Below are 22,037 nucleotides of genomic sequence, written 5' to 3' on the forward strand. Positions count from 1 at the left end.
GAATTCAAGTGAAGGCAAACCTGAGAAGCTAAATTCTTCATTATCTGCTAGTGACAAATCAATGCTTCAGACATCAAACGCCGATCTGTGTTTGAGCAAACCTGCACCACGTAGCTTCACTACAAAAAAGGGCAGAAAGTTAGCAAATCAAAACACCACAAAAGTTGTTGGGGAAAGTTACAGTTCAAAGAAGGTACATCTACAGATTTCTGAGTCGAACAAAGAAATTGCAAACAGCAGCATATCACAGCATCAAACAAAGAGCCCAACTGAAGGAGCAAGGTTAAATATTCACAGATTGGCTTTAAACCGTACAGTGCACAGACCCAAAAGAGAAGAACATCAACAATCACTAAAATCATCAAAGGACCATATCACCAAGCCAGCCAGTCACCATTCACAATTCAGCCTTGAGCAGGTACAGTAAATAATAGGTTTCACTTTTACTAGTTCTCACTAACTCTGCATGTGTATGTGTGTGCGTGTGGATGCGGATGTGTGCGCACTTGCTGCGCTGAAGTAATTCAACTTCGTTGCATTTGATGCTGCATCTTAGTTCTGCCAAGTAGATTGTGTGTTTCTAATATTTGCTCTAATTTGTATTTCAATCTTTAACCATTGCCTCCTTTTACAGTAAGGCAGTATGATTTGTTTTATCATCTGAGTTGTATACCTTTGTAGTGAATGAGTGTGGCCTCCTTCTGAAACTGACAGGGAGGAAGAGGCCGAGCCTGTTGGGGTGGAGCCAGAGACTGCCTCTCCACCCGCCTGGAAGCGAGGGGGCGGGACAGGAAGTATAAAAGGAAGGCCCATGAGCTCAGTCCGGGGCAAGCTCCTAGAGGGGAAGGACATCTCTCCCCATTCTCCAGAGCTGCCTGTGGTCTGGTACCCAGGCGAGCGAACCAGGGCGCGGGCCTGGGCGCCGGCGAGTGAGTGGCAGGCGGCCTGGGGCCCAGAGGTAACCCCGGAGGACCCGGTGATCCAGACGGGCCAGGATCTGGAGGAGCTGCAGGACGCAGATGACGAGGAGGGGGCCCGAACTGGACCGGGCTTAGAGGAGCTGCCCTTGGCGGAGTTGCCAGAGGCTGATGACGGGACGAGGGCCCTGACGGGCCTGAACCTGGAGGAACTGCCCTATGACGACTTCCCCGACAAGCTGCCCGACCTACCAGCCCCTGATAATATCAAGGGTGTGACCCTTTCGTGCGCAGGGCAGCCACCTGCAAATGCAAAGGTCAGGGCAGGCTGTAAAAGGAGAGCAGATTCTCCCAGCACTGGTGGGTGGCACTGAAGTCAGACTTCCCAACCAGCCACAAACTGTGCTTCTGATTTACCACACTGGTTATCAAGAAACCAGTACACAAATACACACAGCCCCTTTTACTGCATTCCATTCTCCGGCTCCCAATCAGCCACTAGGTCCAAATAAAGAGACCAGTTATTTAAATTCTATGCTCTTTACTAAAAAGGTTCCCTCTGACCCCAAAAGGTCAGCCACAGTACCAGATCAGTATAAGTTTGGATCTTACCCAAAATACCACGCTGCCAGCCAATCCTTTAGCAACTAAAACTAAAGGTTTATTATAAAAGAAAGAAACAAACCATAAGAGAAATGTTAAAGGCTTAAAGTAATCAGATACATACAAATGATTAAAAGTCCATATATATCAGGTTTCTAGAAGAATTGTGGTGTTTGCAGGCTTGTAAAGTTCCTCTGGTATACATCCAGTAATTGGATGGGCCTCAGTCCTTTGTTTCACAGCTTCAGTTGCAGATGGCTTGATCCAGAGGTAGGTTGGTAGCTGAAGCTGAATCCCGACTGGAGAATAAAATGGATTCCAAAGCCTTGCCTTATATACCCTCTGGTCCCTTACACTCTGCCTGTGGAATTTTACCAGAACCAAACTGGAGTCCAGAGTCACATGAGCCAGTCCTGGTGACTCCTCAGGTCTGTCTTTGGTTTCTCCCCTGGGCCCCTGGCCTCTGTGAGTGTCTTAATGGGCCATTGAACAGGCTATTGTCCTTCCGCCTGTCTAGGGTGTCTCACGCATTACAATTTGAAATACAGGTATGTCAAATATATCCATAACTTCCATTACATATATCACGCATGAACTTAAGTATTATCATCTTACCTAATACATGTTAACCTTTCTAACAGTACGTGACATGGCATATCTCACATGAATTATTATGATTTTGACATATTGATGTTAAACCATATTCTAAATGTCCCCCGCCATCTAACCAGCGTGACAGAAGGGCTCTGCAGCCTACCCCTGGGGACTACCCCGATGAGGCCGACTGGGCTGTGGCTCACCAGGTACCTGAAGGAAAGGGGGCAGGAAGTAGCCCAGGGGAGGGGAAACCCGGTCCAGGGACTTAGGGACCGGAAAGTGAGTCTGCGTGTTGTGGTTGGGACCCTGCTGACTCCGTGGCACACCCCTCTGCCATGGCTAGGGACCTGGGCTGGAACGCAGTGGAGTCGGGTGGGCCTGCGTCCCTCTCCTCCTCTCTGATCACCCCGGGAGTGCCTGAACTGTGTGCTGCCCAGCTGGGGGCTCTGCACTATTGCTTGGGGGCTTCCCCTCCCGGGCCAAAAGACTGTTTCCCTTCCCCGGCATAGGCCAATACTCGCCGGAGCAGGGTATTGAGTGGGTGTGGCATCCCTCTGTAATTGACAGGGAGGGACGGCCCCGCTCAACAACCTTATAATTGTGACTTTCTGAAAGGAAGGGTAATTGCTTTTTACTTCATTCCAGTAAGTAAGTAATAATATGCTTCAATTTTCTATGTGTCAGTCTGTCTTCACACAGTGTTGTGTACAACAACCAGTTACTGGATGGCATGTCATACCGGCTCAAATGTGTGATTGTATCACCTCATAGCTGTAGACTACAGAGTATATAGGCCCAGTGCTTTTACAAAGCTTGAAACTTTAGTAGATACACCTATTACTACATGTTCATTAAAAGAGTTTGCATGTCTAATAGCTGTTTGCTTACAATTTAGTAAAAATGCAAGTTGTTAACAGCACTTGACCTTCAGGCTGAATGGCACACTAAAACCATTTAAAGTATGCACTTCCTTTGTTGTGTTTTAATAAAACAAGAAGTGCTAAACTGAGCTCAATGAAATAACAGGAATGAATTTGGCACCAAGTTTTTTCAGATTTTCAAGAACATAAGATGTACTTTGAATCTCCTGCTTTTGCTTTTAATTTGTATTTACAGAGGCTTTTAACTTTAAGAAAATTATCTGTATATTTTTGTTATACTATTTTCACAAGATATAGAACCTTTTATTGCTGCTGTTTAAGAACTCACTTCACCAAGAGTGAATGAAAAGATGCTCTATCCTAAAAACTGCAGGGAGTGGGGCACAGGGTTTGAAGTGGTATTTTTCTTCCCGTTATTTTCTTAATTTATAAAGATGAATTTGGTAGACTGTAAATCTTTTTCAGTCTAACTTTATTATTGTTGGGGTTTGTTTGTTTGTTATGTGGGGGAGGGTTGAGGAAGGGGTTTTGGTTGTGTGGGGATCTTGAATATATTCTGTGAGCACAGTTCTTCATTATGTCTACTGACTTTTAAATGCCAAAGTCTCTAGAAATGTGGAGCACTAGGCTATTAATGCTTCACAGACATAAGTTAGTTGGTAGAGTGAGAATGTACTTCATTTAAAAAAAAAAAGGTACATATTGATAGAGGTCTATTCTTTGGACAGTGAGTGACAGATTTATCTGCATAATTCACATTGGTGTTAGTGTTAATAGAAGTTACAGGTCATGGTGGATTGTAATGGTGAGATTAAGCAGCCAAAAATATCAATCAGAAGTCCTGTCATGATAAGCATTACAATAGTACTGGAGTTTCAGCTAATGAAGGAATATCAACTTTTGCCTTTTAAGATGTTGACAGTGAATGATCCATTGCATTGTGAAGCAGTGGCCTCAAAGCAGATTTACTCAAACATGGAGACCCAATTGAAAACAACTTCAAAGAAAGGTTGTGGCAAAAGAAGGCAGGTAAAAAACTCACTAATATCCATAGACACGTTAAGTGATAAAAAAAAACTATGTACTTTTTGACTTTAGAATATTGATCAGTTAAACCTATACAAAACAGGGAATACAAGAAATCCCTTACAGCCTGGATAAAGTAAAATTTGTATTTCAGTCCTGTATCTTCAGAATTTTTTTTGCCAACTTTTAAAACTTTGGAAACATACTCCTTCAGAAATTAACTATTTAGTAACACTGATAAGGTTAACAATCTTACTTAATGTAAATTTATTATTTTAGGGTTTATGAAAATAATTTTTCTGATTCCACACAAAAATCTTGTTAGAAAAGTCATTCACAATACCATACAATTTATTTCTGGGATTTATTAATCCCCTTTATAATGGTCATATGAATGAGAATCTTCTGATTGCATGAAAGCTTTTCCTGTTTGCTAATGTAAATGCCATCAATTTAGAACATTTTTTTCTGCACATGTATTTTACTCTGTTTAATCATAATGCAAAGAAACTATTGTAGAAAACGTGGACTCCATCTATTTCACATACCAATGCATGTAATTACAGTGAAGACTGATTAACTTTATGGTTCCATAAAGTCATTTCAGTTTGCAGATAATTCAGGTATGTTACAGATTACCACCATCTCCTTGATCCAAAGTATTGAGACATGAAATTGAGGTGCATAGCGATCAGCTTCATTGATCACATCAACACTGCATAAGTATTCACACAGCACTAACTAGGTATATAGGAAATGCTTTATTACATTAGACCACTGGTCTATCTGGTCCAGTATCTCATTCATTTCATCAAAAGGTGAAAAATAATGTGGCAATATCTGCAGATGTTGCAAAATTATTTAGAATAGTCAAGACTTGAGAACACTATGATGAACTCCACAGGGACCTTACGAAACTAAGTGAATGAGCAAAAGGATGGCAGATCCAACATTTAAAAGGATATTTTCAGCAATTTTGGTTTTAATTTAATCTTCCGTTACATACTGTACATTATCCCCACATTCTGAACATTGTTTAATTGATCAATGCTTATTTTCTATTTCCTATGCTGTTCAATCAAAATTTCTTATATGAAGAAATGACATTTGTTAGTTTAGCTGTTGGCTTAGTGTTACTCAGCACAAAGTGCTGTAATTGACCTTGCTTTATTACTTTAACTTGTTAGCAGGAAGAAGGAGGAGGTTATTCAAAGTCAAAGAAATCCAGAACAAGTAAGCCTTCTATCTAGAATGTGGATGTAAAGGAGCATGGAAAGAAAAATGAGGTATTTCTGTGTTACAAATCTGACCTTCTCTTTCATAAAATAATACTCTATATGTCTTCTCCCATTCTTAAGGATCACAACTACTTTATAAACTGTCTGTACAGAAATTGCCTTATACGATCAGCTGGATGCTAGTATAAAATACTAACATAACAACAAAGCCAGGGTTCTTGGTTTCTTCGAACACTTGCAGATAGAGCTGTCTTTCCATTTTGCTTGTCTGATCCTTTCTGGCAAACAAGCTGTATATTGAAATATAAAAGATTCCTGCCCTTAGAAGTGCTCCGACTTGACTTAAACTCATGTATGATTGGATAATTTCTCTTTCTTTTTTCAAATCAAATGAAATCTAGTTTCTGTGAGTTGCTGAATGCAGTTTTAACCTAAGGTATAGTTAACATCACAGGACCCTATCCAGCTGAAGTTATGTGCATCATTTCCTGTAAGGTTGAGCATGATGTCTGGGAATTTGGGCAGAGATAAGAACTAATAAAAGGACAAATTGGGCTGCCATGCTAAACATTAAAAATTATACAGTTCCATTCAGGGCTCAAAATGTGGGAAGTTTATGTTAGTATTAGTCTTTTAGGGAAAAACATTCTTCCTGTACATTAGGGATGCAGAGAGCATGATAGAAAAGGGCAGTTTCATTCATTATGCTGCCAGTTAAAAGTTATCAACCAAAACTTACAAGAGGGAGCAGACTCTATGATTAACAATCATCAAGATAAATGAGATTACATGAGTCCAAAAGAAAAATATCAAAATAATAAAAAAAGAAGAGAGGGATCACATGAGTCACGACTGGACCAAAAGTACAATGTATACATCACACAAATAAATGAGAATGCACAGGGTCTTAATAGAGGGAAAGTGTTTAAAGATTATTTCCTTTTTAATTCAGTTTCTGGTTTCAGCATAAGTGATGATAGCCAGGCATTCAGGCTCTGTCAAGCAGTGCATTTCATGCCCCTCTGTTCCCTGAGGTGGATTCATCCCTTGAAATAACATAAAAACCCATTCTTTATTCTGCCTAGGGAAAGCCCAGTCCCTAGATGAGTGTGCTCTGTGTGTAGACCTTCATATCTCAGGCCCTGATCAAGCCCGGTCTTTAGATGTGATATTTGATTAGTCATCTGCCCCTTCAGCTTCAGAATCAGGCAGTTGAGGCATGTCCCCATCAAAAAGGAAATCTGTGCTAGAGGGTTCAACATCCTAGTCTGTAGTGCTGAAATCTCTGAGTAGCACCAAGGCCTCAGTACTAAAGACATTTGCTCCGAATTGTGAGATTAGCATTATCAAAATTTTGTACTGAAGCTGATTCCAGCTTTTTATTATGTGTGTGCCAGTAGGGCCCAGCTTCCCCAAGCTGCATTGTGCTAGGTGCTGTATAAACACAAAAAGGGACAATCTTTGTCCCAAAGAGTTTAGAATATAATGGTTTCTAAGGATCCTGTTGCTGTGGATTTTTCCTCAGTGCTGGAGGCTGCCTAAAGAAACCTACTGCTAAACTAGCCTTTGCCAGTGTAGTGGTTCCAGAGTGTCTGGCACTAAGAAGTCTTGCTCTACAGCTTCTTTTTACTATCCTGACCTGTCCTGCTGTTGTGCCAGTGTTGCACCCATATTCAGCACTTACAAATGCTTGTTTGCATTTGACATTTGTTCTCTTAAGATTACTCCTGAGCCTTTAACTTTTACTATGGGGCAACATATTGAGATGAGAAGTTTTTAAAATAAATTCATTGTTGTATTCTGCAGGAGGTGGTTGGCTTCACAACTTATAATTATATAAATATTTTTATTTACAATTTCCTTACAGAAAGGAGAGAGTTTTTCTGCTCAATAGGAGCCAAGCTCCATAACCTCTGGCACAGAAAATCACAGATATGGTCCTGATTTTCTTCTAATTTTTGTTGGGGGAAATCAGGGGTATCTCCACTAAAGTCAGTAGGATCACACTGATATAAAGCCAGTGTGAGAAGTGCATCAGGAACAATATTTAATAAATCTTGTCCACTATATATAAAATCACCTTCTCTTGGGAGAGGAACTCAGGCCTTTCCTTGGGACAATAAGAGAAGTTAAAGATTAAGAGTCAAACCTTTATAGTTTAACCAAAATCTATATGACCAAAATTTTTAGCAGTTTATAGACCATTTCAGCCACTTTTCATTCATTTTCTAAGGTAAAAATTAAATTTGCAGATGTTCAGTATTCCAATTTAATCTTTTATAAAAGGAAGTGAATTGCTGTGGTTTTCTGGGTCACAAAACTGCTGTTTTAAAGGAAGTTGGGATTGTAGGGGAGGTCAGGAGAGGTGCAGAAGGATCTTAAAAGAAGGGGAGAAAAAAGTTACAAATATAAAAGGGGTTAGAGCAATAAAGATATTTAAAATAGCAGAACATTTGTTCCCAAACTGTTCTGTGAATCACTCTTATTCTCAAAGCACTTTCTGTTCATCTGCAGAAATCTGCCTTGTCATGTAGAGCTGATTTTCTTCCTCAGTTTTAGTTGCTGAATTTCATTTAAAGAAGCTTAAAATATATTAAATACTTTGAAAATACTACTTTTCCATTGAAGCAATTGCTACAGATGTCGCAGGGATATTATGTGATTATGAAGGGGAGGAGAGGTGAGCCACATGATCACAAATAGAAAGGGAAGTGGTCTCACCAATTCTGAATGGATGGGTAGGGAGGTCCACAAGACTACTTCTATTAAAATGTGGTTCACCCTATGAAAACATGTAGAAAAGTCCTTCTGTTTTAATTTTTTTATTAGGAACTACTTTTTGTAATGGAACAAAACTACCTTTTGGTTTAACAAAACTATTTTTAAAACGTTTACTAAGTATGAAATAGAAATGTAAATAGTATTGTAATAGCTTGAATAGAATGAACATTTTCGATTAAAATATGCTGGGTTGAAATCTTTCACAGACAAAAATTGTTATAGATGGAAATATCTGTATGTTAATTGGAAAACTGATACCTGAAAATGTTCAGTTTATGATTTTTCAACAAATCCCCGAAGTTTTTCATCAGAAAAAAATCATTTCCTGACCAGCTTTGATAGTAATAATAATCTACTATGGATTATGTTCATTAGTAAGTATTAGTGCCTTTCTGAAGAGGTTGAAACCCCTGAGCCATGCAAAAAACCACATACCTTACCAATGGTTTAATGCTAAATTTATTTATCCAGTCCATCAGTCCATGAGTGTAGGATTGTTCCGATTTAACATTGCACGTTTAATTACTAAACTGTATCAATTTTCCCCCTTGATGCCATTTTGCAGTCCCTTGTTGATACTGTTATCCCTTTTGACCTAGCTGGTTAGCCAAATTTGGAGTGTTGAAGGTTATTCCAGTCATAATGATCAACATTTTCAAAGTAATTTGGGGGGGATTTGGATTGGAAGACCCTGGAGGAGTTGGAGCATGAGCCTGCCCCACACTCACCTCGCAGCAGCAGCTCCTGACTCAAGGGGCTGACCCTAGCTCGCCACACCACCCCCTTGGCTCTCGCCACAGCATACACTCCTGAAAAACAGGCTGCTGTATGTTTTTCTATTAAGCATTTGCATATTTAGAAACAAGATAGCCAATGATTAAGGTGGGATCTTTAATCAGACTATGACCGCTATATTAAATCTGTATTCTGTAAAAATAATTGCACCCTTGATGCACCGATTCTTCCCTCCCACATGGAGCTAAAGTTTCAGCAAATTAAATCCATATATAAAATTGTTCATTTCAATGTTTTTCATTCTTTACTATTGCTGTAATTCTTCTTTTAGAAATGGATGCAAGGGGACAAAACTGTCTATATTAAACTTTCATTACAAAGAGCACAGTATTTGGCGTGCGGAGTGGGAGGATTAAAATAACTGGCTCTTTTCTGAGAGCATTATGCCTCCAGAGAGTTCCTGTTTTGAAAGCTGGGAGAGAAAGGGCTCTAGGAGGGAGAAATCACGTAAACCCATTATAATAACTGATCAGACTTCAGTGTCTCAATGAAGTGAGACCCCAGCCCATCAGTGGCCCTCCCCACCCAGCTCAGATTCCAATTCATAAGTCCCAGGCCCTCCAGAGCTGAGTTAACCGCAGCTTCGCACTCCTTTCAGACCCTTTCCCCACAGACCCAGCCTGAGCCCTTTCTCCCTCCCTGCCCAACATTGAGCTCACTACAAGGGAAGGCATCAGGCACTTCCACCCCCTTGTGCTCTCCCCAGTTCCACTCCTCTCCGGTTGTGTGTGTGTATCTCTCTCTTTCACTTCTTCCACTGGGACACACTCACAGTTCCCACCTCAGCCAATAGCAAGACAGCATAATTCCAGTCTCATAGGGCATGAGCCACTATTGAGCTATGTGATCCAAGATGTCAGCAGCCATGACCTCCTATTCCAGTGGCAACTGAAGCTCTCTAGCTACAGCATTCAGGCAGGGCCTTGCCCTGCAACACCCCGTGATGACCTGTTCCTGGCCCTGGCACCACGAGATGGTCTTCCCTGAGTTCCCCCTTCCACATTGCGGAAGATAACATTATTAAATCAGGAATCAGGAGTTTTTTGTTACATACCAGGAGATTTGGTCAGTCTGGTTCCAATTAGGAAAATTTGGTGAGAGAGTCAGGTATTTCATTTGAGGCAATCTTGTTTATTTACAAAGACATAAAGTTCTGTTTACCTGAACACAGAAGGAATCAAACATCAGGCAACAGTGTCCTTGCTTAATGACTGTTAATCATTTATTAAATATTAAAACATCTACAGAGTAAAATAAAAATGAACATACCCATCCATCATAGTTTTACAAGAGCATAGAACTTATTTATTCTCATTATTACATAATGAGACATTGTAATTAGTATGTTATAGACCTTGACTTCATAAATAGAACCCAAACTAATATTGGAGCAGAAATACAGTGACATTTGCTTGTAAGTTGACTGTCTGATTCTCTTTAGTGAATTGAACTTTCGTTTTGTGTTTTTCTGAATTTGAATCCTCAGAAGAGTATTGAAGTTAAGGAATGAAGCTGCAATGGTGTCATGTTCTGTGGTGCAAATCAGACCAGTGAGAAGTGTTACCACTTGTCCTAAACCTGAGTGCCTTAAATTGCTTTGCTTCTGTCGCTCCCTGTCTAGATGCTCCCAGCTAGCATACAAGCATGCACTGAGTATTTGTGTTGAGCAGCCCTTCTTCAGCAGTTCTGACTACAGCAGCCTGATTATTACACCATAGTCTCCCAAGCCTTCGATACTACTAGCTAAGTGACGTCAACACATCCTCACTCCCAAAATTCCCCAAAACCATCTGTCCAGTCTTCTCCTAGAACATTCAGGGGAATAATAAGTTCCATTGCTCCTTAAAAAAGACAAAAGCACAGCAGTTTGTTGCTTTAACTGCAGTTAATAATCACTTCAAGTCAACAAAGTAGTGGGTTGATTTAGAACAGTGGTTCTCAAACTTATTTGATCACACCCCCATTTTAGTGTCTGTAGTAGTTTATGCCCTGCCCCCCCCACACAAGTACATATACCAATTTTAAAAAATCAACATGCAACTCTCACTAAATATTAAAAACAGTAAGACATTGATTCAAACAGAGCCAATTATCCATTGTAATAAGAGCAAAATCAAAACTATAATTGTAGTCAATGCTTACAATTAAGTGTGCACATAGCGTCATAGCAAATGGATTAACATACAAATGGCAACAACTTTGTATAATGTTGTGCAAGCTTAACAGAAATCCATCAAAATGCATAATGTCGTCAAATGCACAGCGCCATCTGAGCACCTGATATGTCTGGAGGAATCAGATGTGCTAGTAATTGCTGTGGACAAAATGTGTGAAAAAAGTTTCTTTCCCCCTAAAGCTTCTCATCCCCTCATCCCCCTCTTCTCTCCCCCCCCCCGATTACATTCCTCACCTCCCCCAAAGGGGTTTGTCCCCCTGTTTGAGAATCTCTGGTATAGAATAAAAGTAAAACAAGTTTATTAACAAAAAGAGAGAGGTTTTAAGTAAGTTTAAGTACAAGGAATAAAGACAAAAATGGTTACAACCAAATAAAAGTAAAATATGCTTTTTTCTTTGAGTGCTTGCACATGTCCATTCCACTGTAGGTTTGTGCGTGCCCCAAGCATAGTCACCAGAAATCGTTCCCCCAGGGGTACCTGTTGGGTCAGCCCTGGTCCCTCCTGGTGCCATGTGCTCCTAGCGCCAGTGAAAAGGCCCAGCTGATCCTATGTTGACTTTTCTCATTATGTGCAAGGAGATGCCGTGATACCAAGCTCAGTTCCCACCCAGAGCCAGTGTGCCTGAACCACACCCCAAAATGCAAATTAATCAACAAGTTCAAATTTATTATTTGAACCTCCCAAGCCGTTGACCTCAGCCAGCATCTGTCAGCCAGGGCCTCACTGGAGGGAAGACTGAGACAACTTGTGAACCAAACACATCTCTTAGCACGGAACCAGAAAGACAGTAAAGCTTGGAACCCCAAAGAATAAACAATTCAGTATCGGGTATAAACAAGAAATTAGATCTGTTACACTCACCTCCCAGTCTATCTACAGAGAAGACAGAAAACATGACCAGTAGGGAACGGGAACCGCAGGGACAGAGTAGACAGGAGTCAGGAACAGTGAGGATGCAGGAGGCAGGGACCAGGACAAGAGCTGGGAATGACAAAGACTCAGGAGGCAGGAACCAGGACAGGAACAGGGAACAATGAAGATGCAGGGAACAGAAACCAGGAGCCACAAGGATTAATCCACAGCAGGGATACGAAAAACTTAAGGTAAGTCTCTCTGTCAACACTGACAGAAGGATCATCCTTCTCAGGGGTCACAGGAGAATGGGAGTAAACTGACTGGAGGCTGCCACGTGGGTGAACAGCAATAGTAGGAAAGCTCTCAAGTCTTAAGTATGGAAACTCCCACCAATCAGAACTATTCCTTTACCCGCCTTATGCACATGGTACACAACTTAGCACACTACACCTCAAAAACTGTGCGCACAGCTCTAAAATCGTCTGCATGCGACACTCATTCAGTGCATACATCAGCTCACCTTTGCACACAGCACTCTAAAATTGAGGTCTGGTTAGACATCCTGGAGGAAGGGAATTTTGTCATTTTGGGAACCAGGTAACACTGTGCCCCCTCAGTTCCTTCTTACGGCCTGTGATGATCACTGGACCTGTTCTTGCTATGGCAAGCTGTTCTCAATGGTCTTCATTTGTCTTTGTTTCTTCATATTGTATAGTTAGAGTGTAAATAATTGCTAGTTTAGTTAGTTGGCGCTTCTCCATCAGTTAGCAGAGTTTTGTCCATTCCTAGTGCCAAGGCATGCCTTGGTCACTGGGCTTCAAGCCTTGTGCCTTCTGCAACAAGGTTATGCCTTTGCGTGATCCATACTCTAGCTGCTTAAAGTGATTGGGTGATGCTCACATTGGGGATTGCTGTCAGATGTGCCGTGAGTTTAAATCTCGTATGAATAAGGACCGGGAAGCCAGGTTAAAGTTCCTATTGATGAAAACGGTGCTTAGACCTTCCTCCCAGACAAGCTGGTTGGATTCGGCACCGCACTTTAGCATCAGTGCAGAGTGCTCCTCCTGCTGTACGGGAATCTCAGCACCTTTCACCATTCCCGGTGCTGAGAAAGAAGTTGGCCGAAAGGGAACATGCCCCAATTCCAAAAAAGGCCAGGCACGGGGAGCATAGTGGAGTGTGACCTAAGTCAAGCTACTCCTCTGCCTGAGGATCACAGGCGACACTGTTGACTCTGGCCCATACTCAGGTACTGTGGACTCCAGTCCCAGATGAGCCATTGATACCATAGGGACAGTGCGGCACCAGTGCCATTGTGGTGCCGTCCACTTCGGAGGCATTTGTTGCAGCCAGAGACCTGCTGGCACTCTTTGCACTGCTGTTGCTGCAGTACAAGAGTTGGTGGTGGTGGTGGGCAGGAGGGAGCATGTAGCCCCAAGGTGCTGTCTGGTTCCAGGCCCTGCAGTACCATCCAGAGGGAAACTGTCCTTGCTGGTCCTGGTGCAAGACTTCCTGCCCCAGCACTGATCACTGGCACCAGTAGGAACCACAACTCCATGGTCCCCGGAGCAGGGCTCATCATCTGATTCAGCGGTTGGGTCATACTCCTCTCATCTGAGGACTCACCCTTGTATCCCTCCAGTCATCCCTATCCCACTGGGAATCCCGGCACAGGAGTGCCATTAAGTTCTTGGCCTACCAGTCCCTGGCCTATGCCAAGGCAGTGTCCCTTTTGGAACCCATGGGGATTCCCCCTGATGCCAGGACCCCATTTGTGATGCTCTGACTCAGTAGCCATCATTAGAAGGGCACCTCCATACCATCAAGCAGTGCCCGATCCGGACTTCAGTACTGAGCCCAGTACCAAGCTTCAGGATCTGGAACCATGGAATCCCATTGGCACAGAAAGAGAGGAGGAGGGCCCCATGCCAGTGCAGGGCCTCCTCTTTCTTGGACGAGGTGGTATCAGTGGCAGGCATATTGCCTCCTCAAGGCGACTATAAGGCCCACCAGGAACAAGTGAAGAGGGTGGCCTCAAACTTAGACTTGCAAGGGGATGTAGTGAAAGAATCCTCCCATAGCCTTGTTGACATCCTGGTCACGGCGGCCCATTGAAAGTCTCAGTGAAGTCATTATAGACACAGTGAAAGCCCTGTGGCAAACCCCAGCCTCCCTTCCCCCCACATCAAAAAGACTGGAGAGGAAGTACTTTGTGCCCGCTGAGGGTTATGAATTCCTATACTCTGATCGCCCTTCTCTGGTGGTCTCTGTGGCCATTGAAAGGGGGAGACAAGGAGCAACTCCTAAAGCGAAAGATTCCAAGAAACTGGAATTTTTTAGTAGAAAGGTTTATTCTACTGGGGGATTCCCGCTTAGGATCGCCAACCAGCAGGCATTGCTGGGCAGATACAACTTCAATGTATGGGACTCCATGTTGAAGTTCAAAGACTTGCTTCTCCAAGAGTCCAGGCAGGAGTTCTCATCGCTGGTGGAGAGGGGAAGGCGATAGCCAGGGCCTCCTTGCAGGCAGCCCTGGATGCAGCAGACTCGGCAGCCAGGTCCATGGCCTCTGCAGTGGCCATACATAGGAGCTCATACATAGGAGCCATACATAGGAGCTTCAGTCTCCAGCAATCCTTTCAGGACTTCCCCTTCAAAGGTGCATCATTCTTTTTGGAGCAGACTGACATGACAGTCCATGAGCTGAAGGACTCTAGAGGACTCTGAAGGACTCTCTATACCACAGCGACTTCGAGGAAGCATTACAGGCTTCAGCAGTCTACCAGTACTCCGCCTCATCGTCCTGTCAAGACCTGCAGAGGAAATGGAATAGGGATTTTAGGCACAGATAGCCACCCCTGTGTATCTCTGTATCGACATCTGGCCCGCCCAGACACCCAGTGAGTTCAAAGCATCTTTTAATGGGATACCCGTGATGTTATACCAGTTCCTGTGCCACCTGATCCTGCATCCCCTTTATTTTCGGACCACCTATCCCACTTAAGCGCAGCATGGTCTCGTATCACCACAGACTGTTGGATGCTGAACACCGTGGAGATAGGTTTTACTCTCCAATTTATTTCTACCCCCTGCTACCCTCCTCCCTGTCGTTCTTCAGGGACCTCTCTCACAAGCAACTTCTAGTCCAGGCGGTACAAGCTCTTCTCCAAGTGGGAGCTGTGGAAGAGGTTCCATAGGATTTAAGAAGGAAGGGATTTTACTCCCGCTATTTCCTAATTCCAAAAGCCAAGGGTGGTCTCAGGCCTATTCTAGACTTACACCAACTCAGCGGCAACCTCAAGAAACTGAAGGTCTGCATGGTCTCCCTGGCTTCCATTATCCCCTATCTGGATCCCGGGGACTGGTATGCCTCCCTCGATTTGAAAGATGCCTATTTTCACATTCTTCTTCAAGTGCTTGCTCATGTCCATTCCACTACAGGTGTGTGCATGCCTCCGTGCATGGTTACCCAGAACGTTTTTCCCCTTAGCAGATCCCGTAGTGCTGGCTCCGCACACATGCCATGGTATATGAGGCGCTGCCAGCCCTACGCCCACTCAGTTCCTTCTTTCCACCTGTGACGGTTGCTGGAACTAGCCTTGCTCACAGCACGTACTATTCTCCTTTTTTAAGAGACTTGTTTGGTATTCTACGTTTAGTTTTATTTAGTTAAGTAGTTGTTAAGTGTTGTTAAGTATAGTTAGAGATAAGGCAGTCCTGCAGGGACCTCGCGCGTCCGGGCCATGCCCCAGTCGCCGGGCTTCAAGCAGTGTGCCTCCTGCGGGAAGGCCTTCCTGTTCAGTGACCTCCACGACTGCTGCCTTAAGTGCCTGGGAGAAGCCCACAGAAAGGACAAGTGCAAGATCTGCAGTGCTTTCAAACCAAGGACTCAAAAGGACCAAGAAATACGGTTGAAAGCCCTGTTGATAGAGCCAGCACTCTGCTCGGCGTCCAAACCGACCTGCTCCGCCTCGGTACCGAGCGTGACTTCAGTACAGAGCTCCCCATCAGCGCCGCCCTCCACTTGGCACCGTGCAACATCACTGGCACTGAGGAGAAAGAAGCAGCGCACGGAGCACGGACATTTCCCTGCACCGACGGTACGGGCAGGGTCGAGTACGTAGATGCACCGAACCCAGCCAATCGAAACTTCTCCGGTGCCTGCCTCTCCGGTCAGGGAGCCTCCCCCAACTCCTGGGAGTGGGAGAGTACCCCTGCCGACTCTGTCGACACCGAAGGCTTTTCAGGCAGCAAGGGCCTGTTGGTCTTGCCTACACCACCTCCGCCCCCCCTCTGCCAAGGAAGAAGGGGCCGGTGTCATGGGGGAAACCCGTGTTGGGTCCCCGGTGGAGATCCCCGGTATGGGGCGGAAGATTGCCTGCCAGACGGTCTCCGAGGGTGGAGCAGAGCCGCTCCCCTTGTAGTTGCTCCAGGTCAGTGTCGTCGAGCCGACCTGCTCCGGCATGGGACGTGGAGTCTCCCTCTCGGCGCCGACGTTGCTCCCCGGCACCAGAGGCAGCACACACCAGGAGTCGGCACCGGTCGAGGTCTGCCAGGCGGCCCTCGGGGACAGCTCCCATTCCAGATCCTCGGCACCAAGTAGTTCGCCCGTACCCAGATGGCGCAGAACCTGGTCACGGTCGGAGGACCCGGCACCGATGAGTTCACCTGCATCGAGGTGGTATGGAACCTGGTCGTTGGAGGAAAACTTGGCACCGCAGTTGCATGAGTCTGGCTCGGTACTGAGGTCGGGACAGTGCCGACCTCAGTCACTGAAGATGTTTGCAGAGCCACAGGGCAAGAGAGTGGAAATCATTGGTACCGAGATGACGCTCCGGTACCTCTAGCTCTTTGGAGTGCACCCCCGCTCGTTGGCACCGCTCGCAGCGAAGGAGGCAGTCATCATTGTCCTCCAGGTCGGTGGCATCGAGAGGGCGGCCCCCGGCACAGAAGGGTGCCCGGGACCAAGGACGAATATAGCACTGCCAGTCCAGGTCAGAGTCCAACGATGCTTTGGGGTCCTCCAGGGAGACAGTCATCGGGCGAGTCGACGCTCCCACAAAGCGTCAGAGCTTGTGGTGCAGTTGGCCCTGGGTTGGGCTCAGGGACAGTGGCCGCAACAATGGCCTTATTGGACCCCTTGGTGTATCTAAGTGGGGCCGGGGCCCTAATCCATTAAATTGTCAGGGGTGCAGTCCATGCCCCTGGCACAGGACAAGGCCCATCAACACCACTTCTCGGACGAGGAATCAGACCCCCTGGAGGGAACCTCAGCGGGTGCAACCCTTTGCCAGGAGGGGGCACAACCACAGGCTGCACTTCTGAAGTCCTCTTCCTCCTCGCCTGACAAGGCAGTCTCCCGGGATCACTCTGTGCCACTGGAGGATTTCAGGGCAAACCAGGAGCTGCTCAAGAGGGTGGCCTCCAACCTGGGATTGGAGGTGGAGGAGCTAAAAGAGGCAGCAGATAGCCTCTTTAATGTGCTGGTCCACAAAGGGGTCCTTAAGATTGTGAAGGCCCTGTGGCAAACCCCTTCCTCGGTCGCCCCTACGTCAAAGGTGGCCGAAAAGAACTATTACGTCCTGGCTGAGGGGTTTGAGTATTTGTTCACACACCCCACCCCGGGAACCCTGGTAGTTGACGCAGCTAACCAGCAAGACAGGCAAGATCAGCTGGGGTCGACTCCCAAGAACAAGGGCAATAAGAAGCTGGACTTGTTTGGGAGAAAGATTTATTCCATGGCAAGCCTTCAGTTTAGGATTGCCAACCATCTGGCCCTCCTGAGCAGATATAATTTCAACCTGTGGAACTCCCTTAGGCAGTTCGCCGAGGCCCTGCCCCAGGACCAGGCTGCAGACTTTAATACTAAGTTCCTCACTCCCGGGAGGTGAGAGGCAGAAAAGTGGAAATCGTGCCTCACAGCAGAGTCCCACAGGCAGATGGCTTCCTGGCAGAGGGCCAAGGAACGTGCTCCCCCCTGCCTGTTTATGTCCATCAGCAGCGGCATTCCTGGCCCCAGTCCTTATCCAGCATTGTTGTCGTCAGTGCATACATTTTCTACTCATTACGCCATCACTCAACAAGCCAGGGACGATGTCACTTTTGGTAGAGCTGTTTTTCAGTCAGCATGTCCCTGAACTTCAATCCCACCACCCTATGTTACATCTTGGAAGTCACCTACATTGGAATGGACGTGTGCAAACACTCCAAGAAGAAAAAACAGTTATTAACTGCCACCGTGCCTCAGTAGGTCACAGCTGAGGATGCCAAATTCAGGACAACTTCTGGGAATTAGAGTAGTCACACCCCAAACTGTTGGTTATTCTGTCATTAGATTATATGAAGCCAGTAACAAAAGTAAACTTCTATCTGATGACACTGGTTAACCAGAAGTCAAAGATGCAGTCTCCTGGCATTCCAGCCCTTGTCCCACCCAAACACTGGACTCTATGATGAGTGGCTACTGAAAAAAATTTAATCAAACATAGGATTTGTCTAATCCCAAGAGATCAGCCTTTAGACATGTCAATATATAACTCAGATTTTACCCAATAAGCACACTGAAGCCAATCCTTTAGTAACTAAAGACTAAAGGTTTAATAATAAAAGAAAGAAGAGAGTTAATAATAGTTAATAGATTATATACATACAAATAATTGCAAAGTCTGTAACAGTGGTGGAATAAGCTGCTATCTTGTAAAGTCTGTCTGGTAACTTCCAAAAGATTGGAAGGTCCTCAGTCCATAGTTCAAAATGTCTCTTTTAGTTGTAAATCCACTGTCCAGAAAATCAGGGCAGAAAGGAGGCAAAATGGAGATGTGTCCAGGGTCTTTTATATCTTCTGGCACATGCCTGGAAATTTACTGTCTCAAACACAGCTCAAATACTCTGTGGAAAGTCACTGGCTCAAGATGGAGTCTAGGGTCACATGAGCATATCACATGTCCTACCTGGCTTGATGACTCTCAGAGGCAGCCATGGCCCATATTCTTGCTGAGGCATCCGCAGGAAGGCTTACTGGACAGGATGAGTTTCTTCTATCACCCTTTGTTAAAGTGAAGTGTCCTTAATGGGCAATCAACACATAGCTGTCTAGCCTTGATGTAAATCTTATCTAGTGGGTGTTAGCCAGGAATCCAACACACATGTATGAAACCAGTACATAACCATTATTCATAACTTCAGATACAAAAATGATACATGCATATAAACAGGATAATCATACTTAGCAAATCATAACTTTTCCATTGACACCTTAGATGACATACTTTGTACAAGATTTGTTGCAATTGTGTAACAGTGGCAATAACAATGATATTAATGGTCATATTCAGTCATACAGTATCACACTAACTGTGGTTCTTCGAGATGTATTGTACCTGTCCATTCCACAACCTCCCTCCTACCTTATTTTGGAGTTAGCTGGAAAAAAGGAACTGAGGGGGCATAGGGTTGGCCAGATCCTTTATACCGGCGCTCTGAGCACGCAGCGCCAGGGAGTGCTGGAGCCAACACAATGGTTACCACCAAGGAAAAACATTTCCAGTGACTGTGCTCAGGGCGCTCACACACCTACACTGGAATGGACATGTGCAACACATCTCAAAGAACAAGTTACGGAAAAGTTAGTGACTGTTTTTTCTAGTTGCTAAGACTTAACAAGTGATAGTCTTTGTTCAAGGTAGATTTTTTTACCAGTCTTTCTTCTTTCTAGCCAGAGCTGACTTTCTGTCAGTCAGGATCTTCCACAGAAGTACAAGGAGCTGGTTTCCCTTGTCTTCTTAGGTGAAAAATAACTTGGGGTTCTGTGTCGCTCTCTTTTATAGTCCAATGAAATTCTGAAATGTATCCTTCTCACAATACTGTGAAGAAAGGTGCCGAGGCATATAAAGGAAGTTTCATGCTGGTTTCTTCCCCACTGGTACTTTCTACAATGTGCATTGATCTGTCCCTGCAGCCTCTGATATGCCAATGAATGGTCACTTGACTGTGATTGCACTTGTTTGAAGGTGCTGGCCTTTTCTTTGTGTGGAAAAAATCTATTTACCCGCTCTGCAGACTTTTCTGGTTCAAACACATTTTAGTAATATCATACAGAGGGAATTCATAACTTCACATAAATCACTAACACATGCATTTTACAATTATATTAATAATCAGCATGTTATTAGATTCCCTACAATTCCTCAAAAGGCCTATTTTATACAAACATTATTACAGAAGCATGTAGGATGTGGATACAGTGGTGTCTAGGGTCACAAATGGGCTTTGTGATCTCAGTTCTGTTTTCTTTAGAGTTAGTGGTACCTGGTACAAGATGAAAAATTGAACATTAAATACCTTTCAATACAACTGAGTCACTACAAATTTCCCATCTTGACAGTTCAAGTTAATGAGCCTCAGAAATGGATTTGGATATTTAGTTAATTATATGGGGGGGTAGGGGGGAATCCCATTATTTTTATATAAAACCTGACACTTTCAGAGATTATTAAGTATTAATTAAGTATTATTAAGTATTAATACACATGCTTACAAATTTAAACTTTCACCCAAACCATTTGTCAATTTGAAGTCACAGTCCTTGTGACAATTATTTTTTGCTCTGTCCAACCCCCCAGGCCTCTTTCCTTCTTTACTAAAACTTGCAAAATGCTAAACAAGTTATTCCTTGTCTAGATAATGGTTTGAAACTAAATGGCCATTATCTTTCCTGGGGGATTATCAGATGGTCTGTTTGATGCCAGAATCCTTAACTCTTATGGTTTTTAATGAATTTCACTTCCTTGGAATGAACATCACTCTGTAAAAGATTTATCTAAGTCCAGTTGTTGATACCCCTCTCCAGCAAATCACAAGAGATATGGATGTCTGCCAGAGACATCTGAGTAGTTGTATCAGAATCAATGTAACTAAGATGAGATGTTGTATGGGATTTTATTTGTGATTATTACATGCTGTCTCCCCCAATATGTTTTTTAATAATATTTTGAATACTTAAATATGAAATAAAAATAAAGAAATTAGTGTTATAATGCTAGCTGCTATAACTTTTTGAAGCATTGTAGCTCAACATTTACTTGGGGTGAACATTAAAATATTTTCACCTTGGGACTGATTTTGTTGGAGCCTAATGTGAACATTCTTGGTATATATTATTGTAGTATAGCTTTGTCAGGATGGTGTTTTTTCATAAAAACGTTTTGGATTTTGTGAGGGATTCTATTTAATCAGCATTTTAATTTGTTTAGGCACAAGAGAGAACAGAAGTCATTGTTTGCATTTGTCTCATCGTGTGGAGTAGGAACATTTCTGCCAGAACTATAAGAAAGGTTGTTTGTTTGTTTCCTTGTTTGTTTTCCACCTCAAAAATATTGATTTTTAAATGATAAGGAGTCATTGACATAATTTTAGTTTATCAGTGCCTGTTCCCAAAGGCAACTGGGCACTTGAACAGAATCTAACTTATACACAAATTACAAAATCTAGGACCCAAGTCCGCAGAACTGGAAGCAAAATCACATTTGTGATTGCTGAACATTAGAATGCAAATTCACTTTTCAGAACCTGCAGAACAGTCATCCCTACAAAGTTTGGACTACATTTGGTAGTGTAAGTTTTCTGCAGTGAGACAATTAGACGACATGGGCTGTAGAGTGGTTGTGTTTCCTTTCTGGTAAATTATCGGTTATTGTTATGTATGATTTAGTTTCTGGGAGCTGTTACTCCATAAATGTTCTTTGTCTCAATACACTTACATTCCAGTTGATTGCCTTAGAGGTTATTTTGAATTGTTTTTATATTTTTAAAAGTGCATGTTCTCTTTTTGTGTTTTCTATTATGTTACTCTAAATGCAGACCAATAAAAGTTATTGCAGATCCAATTTGCTCTCTTTAAAATAAATTATAGAGTAATCCACCCTTGCTAAATTGTCATAAATAATTATCAGCCAAGGAAGAAAGAGCTATTAGCCACGCCATCTATATTATTTAATATATGTTTGTGTGTGTGGTGTTGAAGAGAAGGAGATTGTTGCTACTTGGGGGAGGGGGTTGATGATGCTGATGCTATTGAACAGGATGTAAAGGATAGGAGAAATAGTGCTACTGCGGCTTCTTTAAGTGGGGTTTGAACATGCAGAAATGAGTCTCACTTCCTTCCCCCCC

The 22,037-nt window shown here is 43.6% G+C and overlaps 1 long non-coding RNA gene across 1 annotated transcript; it reads left to right on the forward strand.

Moving 5' to 3' along the window:
• Positions 1–5,268: 5,268 nt before the first annotated feature.
• LOC137146251 (uncharacterized) lies at positions 5,269–21,754 on the forward strand. The gene is made up of 2 exons (XR_010917870.1): positions 5,269–5,310; positions 21,122–21,754. It is a non-coding gene; the product is annotated as an uncharacterized lncRNA (long non-coding RNA).
• Positions 21,755–22,037: the final 283 nt, after the last annotated feature.

This window comes from Emydura macquarii, unplaced genomic scaffold (assembly GCF_026122565.2).
Source record: "Emydura macquarii macquarii isolate MOO-44397 ecotype Brisbane River unplaced genomic scaffold, CSIRO-AGI_Emac_v2 contig_431, whole genome shotgun sequence".
Lineage (NCBI taxonomy): Eukaryota > Metazoa > Chordata > Testudines > Chelidae > Emydura > Emydura macquarii.